This window comes from Eumetopias jubatus, unplaced genomic scaffold (genome assembly GCF_037043125.1).
Source record: "Eumetopias jubatus isolate StellerSeaLion01/CBP00866 unplaced genomic scaffold, mEumJub1_p1.0 scaffold_6, whole genome shotgun sequence".
NCBI classification, from domain to species: Eukaryota; Metazoa; Chordata; class Mammalia; order Carnivora; family Otariidae; genus Eumetopias; species Eumetopias jubatus.
The window spans coordinates 109,481,982-109,499,413 of NW_028274812.1; positions in this window are offsets into that span (position 1 = coordinate 109,481,982).

A 17,432-nucleotide genomic window follows, 5' to 3' on the forward strand; every position below is an offset into this window, starting at 1 on the left:
GAGACTCATTTTAGACCCAAAGACACCCCCACATTGAAAGTGAGGGGGTGGAAAACCATTTACCATGCTAATGGACACCAAAAGAAAGCTGGGGTGGCAGTCCGTATACCAGACAAACTAGATTTTAAAACAAAGACTGTAATAAGAGATGAGGAAGGACACTACATCCTACTTAAAGGGTCTATCCAACAAGAAGATCTAACAATTGTAAATATCTATGCCCCGAACATGGGAGCAGCCAATTATGTGAGGCAATTAATAACAAAAGCAAAGAAACACATTGACAACAATACAATCATAGTGGGGGACTTTAACACCGCCCTGACTGAAATGGACAGATCATCTAAGCCAAAGATCAACAAGGAAATAAAGACTTTAAATGACACACTGGACCAAATGGACTTCACAGACATATTCAGAACATTCCATCCCCAAGCAAAGGAATACACATTCTTCTCTAGTGCCCATGGAACATTCTCCAGAACTGATCACATCCCAGGTCACAAATCAGGTCTCAATCGGTACCAAAAGATTGGGATCATTCCCTGCATATTTTCAGACCACAATGCTTTGAAACTAGAACTCAACCACAAGAGGAAAGTCGGAAAGAACTCAAATACATGGAGGCTAAAGAGCATCCTACTAAAGAATGAATGGGTCAACCAGGAAATTAAAGAAGAATTAAAAAAATTCATGGAAACCAATGAAAATGAAAACACAACGGTTCCAAATCTTTGGGATACAACAAAGGCAGTCCTGAGAGGAAAGTATATAGCAATACAAGCCTTTCTCAAGAAACAAGAAAGGTCTCAAATACACAACCTGACCCTACACCGAAAGGAGCTGGAGAAAGAACAGCAAATAAAGCCTAAACCCAGCAGGAGAAGAGAAATGATAAAGATCAGAGCAGAAATCAATGAACTAGAAACCAAAAGAACAGTAGAACAGATCCACGAAACTAGGAGCTGGTTCTTGGAAAGAATGAACAAGATTGATAAACCCCTGGCCAGACTTATCAAGAAGAAAAGAGAAATGACCCAAATCAACAAAATCATGAAGGAAAGAGGAGAGATCACAACCAACACCAAAGAAATACAAACAATGATAAGAACATATTATGAGCAACTCTATGCCAGCAAATTAGAGAACCTGGAAGAAATGGGTGCATGCCTAGAGATGTATCAACTACCAAAATTGAACCAGGAAGAAATAGAAAACCTGAACAGACCTATAACCACTAAGGAAATTGAAAGAGTCATCAAAAATCTCCCAAGAAACAAAAGCCCAGGGCCAGATGGCTTCGCAGGGGAATTCTATCAGCCATTTCAAGAAGAATTAATACCTATTCTCCTGAAACTGTTCCAAAAAATAGCAATGGAAGGGAAACTTCCAAACTCATTTTATGAGGCCAGCATTACCTTGATCCCAAAACCAGACAAAGACCCCATCAAAAAAGAGAATTACAGACCAATATCCTTGATGAACATGGAAGCAAAATTTCTCACACACACACACACACAAAAACTAGCCAATGGGTTCCAACAGTACATTAAAAGGATTATTCACCAGGACCAAGTGGGATTTATTCCTGGGCTGCAAGGCTGGTTCAACATCCGCAAATCAATCAACGTGATACAATACATTAACAAAAGAAAGAGCAAGAATCATATGATCCTCTCAATAGATGCAGAAAAAGCATTTGACAAAGTACAACATCCTTTCTTGATCCAAACTCTTCACAGTATAGGGATAGAGGGTACATACCTCAATATCATAAAAGCCATCTATGAAAAACCTACAGCGAATATCATTCTCAATGGGGAAAGGCCGAGAGCTTTTCCCCTAAAGTCAGGAACGCGGCAGGGATGTCCACTCTCACCAGTGCTATTCAACGTAGTATTAGAAGTCCTAGCCACAGCAATCAGACAACAAAAAGAAATCAAAGGCATCCAAATCGGCAAAGAGGAAGTCAAACCTCTCACTCTTTGCAGATGATAAGATACTGTATGTGGAAAACCCAAAAGACTCCACCCCAAAACTGCTAGAACTCATACAGGAATTCAGTAAAGTAGCAGGATACAAAATCAGTGCACAGAAATCGGTGGCATTCCTCTACACCAACAACAAGACAGAAGAGAGACAAATCAAGGAGTCGATCCCATTTACAATTGCACCCAAAACCATTAGATCCCTAGGAAGAAATCTAAGCAAAGAGGCAAAGGAGCTGTACTCAGAGAACTATGAAATACTCATGAAAGAAATGGAAGAAGACACAAAGAAATGGAACAACGTTCCGTGCTCATGGATTGGGAGAATCAACATTGTGAAGATGTCAATGCTACCTAGAGCAATCTACACATTCAGTGCAATCCCCATCAAAATACCATCCACTTTTCTCAAAGAAATGGAAGAAATAATCCTCAAATTTGTATGGAACCAGAAGAGACCCAGAATAGCCAGAGGACTCCTGAAAAAGAAAAGCAAAGCTGGCGGCATCACAATTCCGGACTTCCAGCTCTATGACAAAGCTGTCATCATCAAGACAGTATGGTACTGGCACAAAAACAGACACATAGATCAATGGAACAGAATCGAGAGCCCAGAAATGGACCCTCAACTCTATGGTCAACTTATCTTTGACAAAGCAGGAAAGAATGTCCAATGGCAAAAAGACAGTCTCTTCAACAAATGGTGTTGGGAAAATTGGACAGCCACATGCAGAAGAATGAAACTGGACCATTTCCTTACACCACACACAAAAATAGACTCCAAACGGTTGAAAGACCTAAACGTGAGACAGGAGTCCATCAAAATCCTAAAGGAGAACACAGGTAGCAACCTTTTCGACCTTAGCCGCAGCAACTTCTTCCTAGAAACATCGCCAAAGGCACGGGAAGCCAGGGCAAAAACGAACTCTTGGGATTTCATCAAGATAAAAAGCTTTTGCACAGCAAAAGAGACAGTCCACAAAACCAAAAGACAACCGACAGAATGGGAGAAAATATTTGCAAATGACCTATCAGATAAAGGGCTAGTATCCAAAATCTATAAAGAACTGATCAAACTCAACACCCAAAGAAGAAATAATCCAATCAAGAAATGGGCAGAAGACATGAACAGACATTTCTCCAAAGAAGACATCCAAATGGCCAACAGGCACATGAAAAAGTGCTCCACATCGCTCGGCATCAGGGAAATCCAAATCAAAACCTCCATGAGATACCACCTCACACCCGTCAGAATGGCTGAAATTAACAAGTCAGGGAACGACAGATGTTGGCGGGGATGTGGAGAAAGGGGAACCCTCCTACACTGTTGGTGGGAATGCAAGCTGGTGCAACCCCTCTGGGAAACAGCATGGAGGTTCCTCAAACAGTTGAAATTAGAGCTACGGTTCGATCCAGCAATTGCACTACTGGGTCTTTACCACAAAGATACAAATGTAGGGACCCGAAGGGGTACGTGTACCCCAATGTTTATAGCAGCAATGTCCACCATAGCCAAAAGGTGGAAAGAGCCAAGATGCCCATCGACAGATGAATGGATAAAGAAGATGTGGTGTATATACACAATGGAATATTATGCAGCCATCAAAAGGAATGAGATCTTGCCATTTGCAACGACGTGGATGGAACTGGAGGGTGTTATGCTGAGTGAAATAAGTCAATCCGAGAAAGACATGTATCATATGACCTCACTGATATGAGGAATTCTTCATCTCGGGAAAGAAACTGAGTGATACTGGAGTGGTTGGGGGTGGGAGGGATGGGGTGGCTGGGTGATAGACATTGGGGAGGGTATGTGCTACGGTGAGCGCTGTGAATTGTGCAAGACTGTTGAATCACAATTCTGTACTTCTGAAACAAATAACGCAACATATTTTAAGAAAAAGGAAAAAGAAAAAGATAACAGGAGAGGAAGAAAAGGGGAGTATGTCAGAGGGGGAGACGAACCATGAGAGATGATGGACTCTGAGAAACAAACTGAGGGTTCTAGAGGGGAGGGGGGTAGGAGGAGGGGTGAGCCTGGTGATGGGTATTGAGGAGGGCACGTTCGGCATGGAGCACTGGGTGTTATGAACAAACAATGAATCATGGAACACTGCACCAAAAACTAATGATGTAATATATGGTGATTAACATAACAATAAAAAATTAAAAAAAAAAACAAGACCCATCAATATGCTGTCTGCAAGAGACTCATTTTAGACCCAAAGACACCCCCACATTGAAAGTGAGGGGGTGGAAAACCATTTACCATGCTAATGGACACCAAAAGAAAGCTGGGGTGGCAGTCCGTATACCAGACAAACTAGATTTTAAAACAAAGACTGTAATAAGAGATGAGGAAGGACACTACATCCTACTTAAAGGGTCTATCCAACAAGAAGATCTAACAATTGTAAATATCTATGCCCCGAACATGGGAGCAGCCAATTATGTGAGGCAATTAATAACAAAAGCAAAGAAACACATTGACAACAATACAATCATAGTGGGGGACTTTAACACCGCCCTGACTGAAATGGACAGATCATCTAAGCCAAAGATCAACAAGGAAATAAAGACTTTAAATGACACACTGGACCAAATGGACTTCACAGACATATTCAGAACATTCCATCCCCAAGCAAAGGAATACACATTCTTCTCTAGTGCCCATGGAACATTCTCCAGAACTGATCACATCCCAGGTCACAAATCAGGTCTCAATCGGTACCAAAAGATTGGGATCATTCCCTGCATATTTTCAGACCACAATGCTTTGAAACTAGAACTCAACCACAAGAGGAAAGTCGGAAAGAACTCAAATACATGGAGGCTAAAGAGCATCCTACTAAAGAATGAATGGGTCAACCAGGAAATTAAAGAAGAATTAAAAAAATTCATGGAAACCAATGAAAATGAAAACACAACGGTTCCAAATCTTTGGGATACAACAAAGGCAGTCCTGAGAGGAAAGTATATAGCAATACAAGCCTTTCTCAAGAAACAAGAAAGGTCTCAAATACACAACCTGACCCTACACCGAAAGGAGCTGGAGAAAGAACAGCAAATAAAGCCTAAACCCAGCAGGAGAAGAGAAATGATAAAGATCAGAGCAGAAATCAATGAACTAGAAACCAAAAGAACAGTAGAACAGATCCACGAAACTAGGAGCTGGTTCTTGGAAAGAATGAACAAGATTGATAAACCCCTGGCCAGACTTATCAAGAAGAAAAGAGAAATGACCCAAATCAACAAAATCATGAAGGAAAGAGGAGAGATCACAACCAACACCAAAGAAATACAAACAATGATAAGAACATATTATGAGCAACTCTATGCCAGCAAATTAGAGAACCTGGAAGAAATGGGTGCATGCCTAGAGATGTATCAACTACCAAAATTGAACCAGGAAGAAATAGAAAACCTGAACAGACCTATAACCACTAAGGAAATTGAAAGAGTCATCAAAAATCTCCCAAGAAACAAAAGCCCAGGGCCAGATGGCTTCGCAGGGGAATTCTATCAGCCATTTCAAGAAGAATTAATACCTATTCTCCTGAAACTGTTCCAAAAAATAGCAATGGAAGGGAAACTTCCAAACTCATTTTATGAGGCCAGCATTACCTTGATCCCAAAACCAGACAAAGACCCCATCAAAAAAGAGAATTACAGACCAATATCCTTGATGAACATGGAAGCAAAATTTCTCACACACACACACACACAAAAACTAGCCAATGGGTTCCAACAGTACATTAAAAGGATTATTCACCAGGACCAAGTGGGATTTATTCCTGGGCTGCAAGGCTGGTTCAACATCCGCAAATCAATCAACGTGATACAATACATTAACAAAAGAAAGAGCAAGAATCATATGATCCTCTCAATAGATGCAGAAAAAGCATTTGACAAAGTACAACATCCTTTCTTGATCCAAACTCTTCACAGTATAGGGATAGAGGGTACATACCTCAATATCATAAAAGCCATCTATGAAAAACCTACAGCGAATATCATTCTCAATGGGGAAAGGCCGAGAGCTTTTCCCCTAAAGTCAGGAACGCGGCAGGGATGTCCACTCTCACCAGTGCTATTCAACGTAGTATTAGAAGTCCTAGCCACAGCAATCAGACAACAAAAAGAAATCAAAGGCATCCAAATCGGCAAAGAGGAAGTCAAACCTCTCACTCTTTGCAGATGATAAGATACTGTATGTGGAAAACCCAAAAGACTCCACCCCAAAACTGCTAGAACTCATACAGGAATTCAGTAAAGTAGCAGGATACAAAATCAGTGCACAGAAATCGGTGGCATTCCTCTACACCAACAACAAGACAGAAGAGAGACAAATCAAGGAGTCGATCCCATTTACAATTGCACCCAAAACCATTAGATCCCTACGAAGAAATCTAACCAAAGAGGCAAAGGAGCTGTACTCAGAGAACTATAAAATACTCAGGAAAGAAATGGAAGAAGACACAAAGAAATGGAACAACGTTCCGTGCTCATGGATTGGGAGAATCAACATTGTGAAGATGTCAATGCTACCTAGAGCAATCTACACATTCAGTGCAATCCCCATCAAAATACCATCCACTTTTCTCAAAGAAATGGAAGAAATAATCCTCAAATTTGTATGGAACCAGAAGAGACCCAGAATAGCCAGAGGACTCCTGAAAAAGAAAAGCAAAGCTGGCGGCATCACAATTCCGGACTTCCAGCTCTATGACAAAGCTGTCATCATCAAGACAGTATGGTACTGGCACAAAAACAGACACATAGATCAATGGAACAGAATCGAGAGCCCAGAAATGGACCCTCAACTCTATGGTCAACTTATCTTTGACAAAGCAGGAAAGAATGTCCAATGGCAAAAAGACAGTCTCTTCAACAAATGGTGTTGGGAAAATTGGACAGCCACATGCAGAAGAATGAAACTGGACCATTTCCTTACACCACACACAAAAATAGACTCCAAACGGTTGAAAGACCTAAACGTGAGACAGGAGTCCATCAAAATCCTAAAGGAGAACACAGGTAGCAACCTTTTCGACCTTAGCCGCAGCAACTTCTTCCTAGAAACACCGCCAAAGGCACGGGAAGCCAGGGCAAAAACGAACTCTTGGGATTTCATCAAGATAAAAAGCTTTTGCACAGCAAAAGAGACAGTCCACAAAACCAAAAGACAACCGACAGAATGGGAGAAAATATTTGCAAATGACCTATCAGATAAAGGGCTAGTATCCAAAATCTATAAAGAACTGATCAAACTCAACACCCAAAGAAGAAATAATCCAATCAAGAAATGGGCAGAAGACATGAACAGACATTTCTCCAAAGAAGACATCCAAATGGCCAACAGGCACATGAAAAAGTGCTCCACATCGCTCGGCATCAGGGAAATCCAAATCAAAACCTCCATGAGATACCACCTCACACCCGTCAGAATGGCTGAAATTAACAAGTCAGGGAACGACAGATGTTGGCGGGGATGTGGAGAAAGGGGAACCCTCCTACACTGTTGGTGGGAATGCAAGCTGGTGCAACCCCTCTGGGAAACAGCATGGAGGTTCCTCAAACAGTTGAAATTAGAGCTACCGTTCGATCCAGCAATTGTACTACTGGGTATTTACCACAAAGATACAAATGTAGGGACCCGAAGGGGTACGTGTACCCCAATGTTTATAGCAGCAATGTCCACCATAGCCAAACGGTGGAAAGAGCCAAGATGCCCATCGACAGATGAATGGATAAAGAAGATGTGGTGTATATACACAATGGAATATTATGCAGCCATCAAAAGGAATGAGATCTTGCCATTTGCAACGACGTGGATGGAACTGGAGGGTGTTATGCTGAGTGAAATAAGTCAATCAGAGAAAGACATGTATCATATGACCTCACTGATATGAGGAATTCTTCATCTCGGGAAAGAAACTGAGTGATACTGGAGTGGTTGGGGGTGGGAGGGATGGGGTGGCTGGGTGATAGACATTGGGGAGGGTATGTGCTACGGTGAGCGCTGTGAATTGTGCAAGACTGTTGAATCACAGTTCTGTACTTCTGAAACAAATAACGCAACATATTTTAAGAAAAAGGAAAAAGAAGAAGATAACAGGAGAGGAAGAAAAGGGGAGTATGTCAGAGGGGGAGACGAACCATGAGAGATGATGGACTCTGAGAAACAAACTGAGGGTTCTAGAGGGGAGGGGGGTAGGAGGAGGGGTGAGCCTGGTGATGGGTATTGAGGAGGGCACGTTTGGCATGGAGCACTGGGTGTTATGAACAAACAATGAATCATGGAACACTGCACCAAAAACTAATGATGTAATATATGGTGATTAACATAACAATAAAAAATTAAAAAAAAAAACAAGACCCATCAATATGCTGTCTGCAAGAGACTCATTTTAGACCCAAAGACACCCCCACATTGAAAGTGAGGGGGTGGAAAACCATTTACCATGCTAATGGACACCAAAAGAAAGCTGGGGTGGCAGTCCGTATACCAGACAAACTAGATTTTAAAACAAAGACTGTAATAAGAGATGAGGAAGGACACTACATCCTACTTAAAGGGTCTATCCAACAAGAAGATCTAACAATTGTAAATATCTATGCCCCGAACATGGGAGCAGCCAATTATGTGAGGCAATTAATAACAAAAGCAAAGAAACACATTGACAACAATACAATCATAGTGGGGGACTTTAACACCGCCCTGACTGAAATGGACAGATCATCTAAGCCAAAGATCAACAAGGAAATAAAGACTTTAAATGACACACTGGACCAAATGGACTTCACAGACATATTCAGAACATTCCATCCCCAAGCAAAGGAATACACATTCTTCTCTAGTGCCCATGGAACATTCTCCAGAACTGATCACATCCCAGGTCACAAATCAGGTCTCAATCGGTACCAAAAGATTGGGATCATTCCCTGCATATTTTCAGACCACAATGCTTTGAAACTAGAACTCAACCACAAGAGGAAAGTCGGAAAGAACTCAAATACATGGAGGCTAAAGAGCATCCTACTAAAGAATGAATGGGTCAACCAGGAAATTAAAGAAGAATTAAAAAAATTCATGGAAACCAATGAAAATGAAAACACAACGGTTCCAAATCTTTGGGATACAACAAAGGCAGTCCTGAGAGGAAAGTATATAGCAATACAAGCCTTTCTCAAGAAACAAGAAAGGTCTCAAATACACAACCTGACCCTACACCGAAAGGAGCTGGAGAAAGAACAGCAAATAAAGCCTAAACCCAGCAGGAGAAGAGAAATGATAAAGATCAGAGCAGAAATCAATGAACTAGAAACCAAAAGAACAGTAGAACAGATCCACGAAACTAGGAGCTGGTTCTTGGAAAGAATGAACAAGATTGATAAACCCCTGGCCAGACTTATCAAGAAGAAAAGAGAAATGACCCAAATCAACAAAATCATGAAGGAAAGAGGAGAGATCACAACCAACACCAAAGAAATACAAACAATGATAAGAACATATTATGAGCAACTCTATGCCAGCAAATTAGAGAACCTGGAAGAAATGGGTGCATGCCTAGAGATGTATCAACTACCAAAATTGAACCAGGAAGAAATAGAAAACCTGAACAGACCTATAACCACTAAGGAAATTGAAAGAGTCATCAAAAATCTCCCAAGAAACAAAAGCCCAGGGCCAGATGGCTTCCCAGGGGAATTTTATCAGCCATTTCAAGAAGAATTAATACCTATTCTCCTGAAACTGTTCCAAAAAATAGCAATGGAAGGGAAACTTCCAAACTCATTTTATGAGGCCAGCATTACCTTGATCCCAAAACCAGACAAAGACCCCATCAAAAAAGAGAATTACAGACCAATATCCTTGATGAACATGGAAGCAAAATTTCTCACACACACACACACACAAAAACTAGCCAATGGGTTCCAACAGTACATTAAAAGGATTATTCACCAGGACCAAGTGGGATTTATTCCTGGGCTGCAAGGCTGGTTCAACATCCGCAAATCAATCAACGTGATACAATACATTAACAAAAGAAAGAGCAAGAATCATATGATCCTCTCAATAGATGCAGAAAAAGCATTTGACAAAGTACAACATCCTTTCTTGATCCAAACTCTTCACAGTATAGGGATAGAGGGTACATACCTCAATATCATAAAAGCCATCTATGAAAAACCTACAGCGAATATCATTCTCAATGGGGAAAGGCCGAGAGCTTTTCCCCTAAAGTCAGGAACGCGGCAGGGATGTCCACTCTCACCAGTGCTATTCAACGTAGTATTAGAAGTCCTAGCCACAGCAATCAGACAACAAAAAGAAATCAAAGGCATCCAAATCGGCAAAGAGGAAGTCAAACCTCTCACTCTTTGCAGATGATAAGATACTGTATGTGGAAAACCCAAAAGACTCCACCCCAAAACTGCTAGAACTCATACAGGAATTCAGTAAAGTAGCAGGATACAAAATCAGTGCACAGAAATCGGTGGCATTCCTCTACACCAACAACAAGACAGAAGAGAGACAAATCAAGGAGTCGATCCCATTTACAATTGCACCCAAAACCATTAGATCCCTAGGAAGAAATCTAAGCAAAGAGGCAAAGGAGCTGTACTCAGAGAACTATGAAATACTCATGAAAGAAATGGAAGAAGACACAAAGAAATGGAACAACGTTCCGTGCTCATGGATTGGGAGAATCAACATTGTGAAGATGTCAATGCTACCTAGAGCAATCTACACATTCAGTGCAATCCCCATCAAAATACCATCCACTTTTCTCAAAGAAATGGAAGAAATAATCCTCAAATTTGTATGGAACCAGAAGAGACCCAGAATAGCCAGAGGACTCCTGAAAAAGAAAAGCAAAGCTGGCGGCATCACAATTCCGGACTTCCAGCTCTATGACAAAGCTGTCATCATCAAGACAGTATGGTACTGGCACAAAAACAGACACATAGATCAATGGAACAGAATCGAGAGCCCAGAAATGGACCCTCAACTCTATGGTCAACTTATCTTTGACAAAGCAGGAAAGAATGTCCAATGGCAAAAAGACAGTCTCTTCAACAAATGGTGTTGGGAAAATTGGACAGCCACATGCAGAAGAATGAAACTGGACCATTTCCTTACACCACACACAAAAATAGACTCCAAACGGTTGAAAGACCTAAACGTGAGACAGGAGTCCATCAAAATCCTAAAGGAGAACACAGGTAGCAACCTTTTCGACCTTAGCCGCAGCAACTTCTTCCTAGAAACATCGCCAAAGGCACGGGAAGCCAGGGCAAAAACGAACTCTTGGGATTTCATCAAGATAAAAAGCTTTTGCACAGCAAAAGAGACAGTCCACAAAACCAAAAGACAACCGACAGAATGGGAGAAAATATTTGCAAATGACCTATCAGATAAAGGGCTAGTATCCAAAATCTATAAAGAACTGATCAAACTCAACACCCAAAGAAGAAATAATCCAATCAAGAAATGGGCAGAAGACATGAACAGACATTTCTCCAAAGAAGACATCCAAATGGCCAACAGGCACATGAAAAAGTGCTCCACATCGCTCGGCATCAGGGAAATCCAAATCAAAACCTCCATGAGATACCACCTCACACCCGTCAGAATGGCTGAAATTAACAAGTCAGGGAACGACAGATGTTGGCGGGGATGTGGAGAAAGGGGAACCCTCCTACACTGTTGGTGGGAATGCAAGCTGGTGCAACCCCTCTGGGAAACAGCATGGAGGTTCCTCAAACAGTTGAAATTAGAGCTACGGTTCGATCCAGCAATTGCACTACTGGGTCTTTACCACAAAGATACAAATGTAGGGACCCGAAGGGGTACGTGTACCCCAATGTTTATAGCAGCAATGTCCACCATAGCCAAACGGTGGAAAGAGCCAAGATGCCCATCGACAGATGAATGGATAAAGAAGATGTGGTATATATACACAATGGAATATTATGCAGCCATCAAAAGGAATGAGATCTTGCCATTTGCAACGACGTGGATGGAACTGGAGGGTGTTATGCTGAGTGAAATAAGTCAATCCGAGAAAGACATGTATCATATGACCTCACTGATATGAGGAATTCTTCATCTCGGGAAAGAAACTGAGTGTTACTGGAGTGGTTGGGGGTGGGAGGGATGGGGTGGCTGGGTGATAGACATTGGGGAGGGTATGTGCTACGGTGAGCGCTGTGAATTGTGCAAGACTGTTGAATCACAGTTCTGTACTTCTGAAACAAATAACGCAACATATTTTAAGAAAAAAGAAAAAGAAGAAGATAACAGGAGAGGAAGAAAAGGGGAGTATGTCAGAGGGGGAGACGAACCATGAGAGATGATGGACTCTGAGAAACAAACTGAGGGTTCTAGAGGGGAGGGGGGTAGGAGGAGGGGTGAGCCTGGTGATGGGTATTGAGGAGGGCACGTTCGGCATGGAGCACTGGGTGTTATGAACAAACAATGAATCATGGAACACTGCACCAAAAACTAATGATGTAATATATGGTGATTAACATAACAATAAAAAATTAAAAAAAAAAACAAGACCCATCGATATGCTGTCTGCAAGAGACTCATTTTAGACCCAAAGACACCCCCACATTGAAAGTGAGGGGGTGGAAAACCATTTACCATGCTAATGGACACCAAAAGAAAGCTGGGGTGGCAGTCCGTATACCAGACAAACTAGATTTTAAAACAAAGACTGTAATAAGAGATGAGGAAGGACACTACATCCTACTTAAAGGGTCTATCCAACAAGAAGATCTAACAATTGTAAATATCTATGCCCCGAACATGGGAGCAGCCAATTATGTGAGGCAATTAATAACAAAAGCAAAGAAACACATTGACAACAATACAATCATAGTGGGGGACTTTAACACCGCCCTGACTGAAATGGACAGATCATCTAAGCCAAAGATCAACAAGGAAATAAAGACTTTAAATGACACACTGGACCAAATGGACTTCACAGACATATTCAGAACATTCCATCCCCAAGCAAAGGAATACACATTCTTCTCTAGTGCCCATGGAACATTCTCCAGAACTGATCACATCCCAGGTCACAAATCAGGTCTCAATCGGTACCAAAAGATTGGGATCATTCCCTGCATATTTTCAGACCACAATGCTTTGAAACTAGAACTCAACCACAAGAGGAAAGTCGGAAAGAACTCAAATACATGGAGGCTAAAGAGCATCCTACTAAAGAATGAATGGGTCAACCAGGAAATTAAAGAAGAATTAAAAAAATTCATGGAAACCAATGAAAATGAAAACACAACGGTTCCAAATCTTTGGGATACAACAAAGGCAGTCCTGAGAGGAAAGTATATAGCAATACAAGCCTTTCTCAAGAAACAAGAAAGGTCTCAAATACACAACCTGACCCTACACCGAAAGGAGCTGGAGAAAGAACAGCAAATAAAGCCTAAACCCAGCAGGAGAAGAGAAATGATAAAGATCAGAGCAGAAATCAATGAACTAGAAACCAAAAGAACAGTAGAACAGATCCACGAAACTAGGAGCTGGTTCTTGGAAAGAATGAACAAGATTGATAAACCCCTGGCCAGACTTATCAAGAAGAAAAGAGAAATGACCCAAATCAACAAAATCATGAAGGAAAGAGGAGAGATCACAACCAACACCAAAGAAATACAAACAATGATAAGAACATATTATGAGCAACTCTATGCCAGCAAATTAGAGAACCTGGAAGAAATGGGTGCATGCCTAGAGATGTATCAACTACCAAAATTGAACCAGGAAGAAATAGAAAACCTGAACAGACCTATAACCACTAAGGAAATTGAAAGAGTCATCAAAAATCTCCCAAGAAACAAAAGCCCAGGGCCAGATGGCTTCGCAGGGGAATTCTGTCAGCCATTTCAAGAAGAATTAATACCTATTCTCCTGAAACTGTTCCAAAAAATAGCAATGGAAGGGAAACTTCCAAACTCATTTTATGAGGCCAGCATTACCTTGATCCCAAAACCAGACAAAGACCCCATCAAAAAAGAGAATTACAGACCAATATCCTTGATGAACATGGAAGCAAAATTTCTCACACACACACACACACAAAAACTAGCCAATGGGTTCCAACAGTACATTAAAAGGATTATTCACCAGGACCAAGTGGGATTTATTCCTGGGCTGCAAGGCTGGTTCAACATCCGCAAATCAATCAACGTGATACAATACATTAACAAAAGAAAGAGCAAGAATCATATGATCCTCTCAATAGATGCAGAAAAAGCATTTGACAAAGTACAACATCGTTTCTTGATCCAAACTCTTCACAGTATAGGGATAGAGGGTACATACCTCAATATCATAAAAGCCATCTATGAAAAACCTACAGCGAATATCATTCTCAATGGGGAAAGGCCGAGAGCTTTTCCCCTAAAGTCAGGAACGCGGCAGGGATGTCCACTCTCACCAGTGCTATTCAACGTAGTATTAGAAGTCCTAGCCACAGCAATCAGACAACAAAAAGAAATCAAAGGCATCCAAATCGGCAAAGAGGAAGTCAAACCTCTCACTCTTTGCAGATGATAAGATACTGTATGTGGAAAACCCAAAAGACTCCACCCCAAAACTGCTAGAACTCATACAGGAATTCAGTAAAGTAGCAGGATACAAAATCAGTGCACAGAAATCGGTGGCATTCCTCTACACCAACAACAAGACAGAAGAGAGACAAATCAAGGAGTCGATCCCATTTACAATTGCACCCAAAACCATTAGATCCCTAGGAAGAAATCTAAGCAAAGAGGCAAAGGAGCTGTACTCAGAGAACTATGAAATACTCATGAAAGAAATGGAAGAAGACACAAAGAAATGGAACAACGTTCCGTGCTCATGGATTGGGAGAATCAACATTGTGAAGATGTCAATGCTACCTAGAGCAATCTACACATTCAGTGCAATCCCCATCAAAATACCATCCACTTTTCTCAAAGAAATGGAAGAAATAATCCTCAAATTTGTATGGAACCAGAAGAGACCCAGAATAGCCAGAGGACTCCTGAAAAAGAAAAGCAAAGCTGGCGGCATCACAATTCCGGACTTCCAGCTCTATGACAAAGCTGTCATCATCAAGACAGTATGGTACTGGCACAAAAACAGACACATAGATCAATGGAACAGAATCGAGAGCCCAGAAATGGACCCTCAACTCTATGGTCAACTTATCTTTGACAAAGCAGGAAAGAATGTCCAATGGCAAAAAGACAGTCTCTTCAACAAATGGTGTTGGGAAAATTGGACAGCCACATGCAGAAGAATGAAACTGGACCATTTCCTTACACCACACACAAAAATAGACTCCAAACGGTTGAAAGACCTAAACGTGAGACAGGAGTCCATCAAAATCCTAAAGGAGAACACAGGTAGCAACCTTTTCGACCTTAGCCGCAGCAACTTCTTCCTAGAAACATCGCCAAAGGCACGGGAAGCCAGGGCAAAAACGAACTCTTGGGATTTCATCAAGATAAAAAGCTTTTGCACAGCAAAAGAGACAGTCCACAAAACCAAAAGACAACCGACAGAATGGGAGAAAATATTTGCAAATGACCTATCAGATAAAGGGCTAGTATCCAAAATCTATAAAGAACTGATCAAACTCAACACCCAAAGAAGAAATAATCCAATCAAGAAATGGGCAGAAGACATGAACAGACATTTCTCCAAAGAAGACATCCAAATGGCCAACAGGCACATGAAAAAGTGCTCCACATCGCTCGGCATCAGGGAAATCCAAATCAAAACCTCCATGAGATACCACCTCACACCCGTCAGAATGGCTGAAATTAACAAGTCAGGGAACGACAGATGTTGGCGGGGATGTGGAGAAAGGGGAACCCTCCTACACTGTTGGTGGGAATGCAAGCTGGTGCAACCCCTCTGGGAAACAGCATGGAGGTTCCTCAAACAGTTGAAATTAGAGCTACGGTTCGATCCAGCAATTGCACTACTGGGTCTTTACCACAAAGATACAAATGTAGGGACCCGAAGGGGTACGTGTACCCCAATGTTTATAGCAGCAATGTCCACCATAGCCAAAAGGTGGAAAGAGCCAAGATGCCCATCGACAGATGAATGGATAAAGAAGATGTGGTGTATATACACAATGGAATATTATGCAGCCATCAAAAGGAATGAGATCTTGCCATTTGCAACGACGTGGATGGAACTGGAGGGTGTTATGCTGAGTGAAATAAGTCAATCCGAGAAAGACATGTATCATATGACCTCACTGATATGAGGAATTCTTCATCTCGGGAAAGAAACTGAGTGATACTGGAGTGGTTGGGGGTGGGAGGGATGGGGTGGCTGGGTGATAGACATTGGGGAGGGTATGTGCTACGGTGAGCGCTGTGAATTGTGCAAGACTGTTGAATCACAATTCTGTACTTCTGAAACAAATAACGCAACATATTTTAAGAAAAAGGAAAAAGAAAAAGATAACAGGAGAGGAAGAAAAGGGGAGTATGTCAGAGGGGGAGACGAACCATGAGAGATGATGGACTCTGAGAAACAAACTGAGGGTTCTAGAGGGGAGGGGGGTAGGAGGAGGGGTGAGCCTGGTGATGGGTATTGAGGAGGGCACGTTCGGCATGGAGCACTGGGTGTTATGAACAAACAATGAATCATGGAACACTGCACCAAAAACTAATGATGTAATATATGGTGATTAACATAACAATAAAAAATTAAAAAAAAAAACAAGACCCATCAATATGCTGTCTGCAAGAGACTCATTTTAGACCCAAAGACACCCCCACATTGAAAGTGAGGGGGTGGAAAACCATTTACCATGCTAATGGACACCAAAAGAAAGCTGGGGTGGCAGTCCGTATACCAGACAAACTAGATTTTAAAACAAAGACTGTAATAAGAGATGAGGAAGGACACTACATCCTACTTAAAGGGTCTATCCAACAAGAAGATCTAACAATTGTAAATATCTATGCCCCGAACATGGGAGCAGCCAATTATGTGAGGCAATTAATAACAAAAGCAAAGAAACACATTGACAACAATACAATCATAGTGGGGGACTTTAACACCGCCCTGACTGAAATGGACAGATCATCTAAGCCAAAGATCAACAAGGAAATAAAGACTTTAAATGACACACTGGACCAAATGGACTTCACAGACATATTCAGAACATTCCATCCCCAAGCAAAGGAATACACATTCTTCTCTAGTGCCCATGGAACATTCTCCAGAACTGATCACATCCCAGGTCACAAATCAGGTCTCAATCGGTACCAAAAGATTGGGATCATTCCCTGCATATTTTCAGACCACAATGCTTTGAAACTAGAACTCAACCACAAGAGGAAAGTCGGAAAGAACTCAAATACATGGAGGCTAAAGAGCATCCTACTAAAGAATGAATG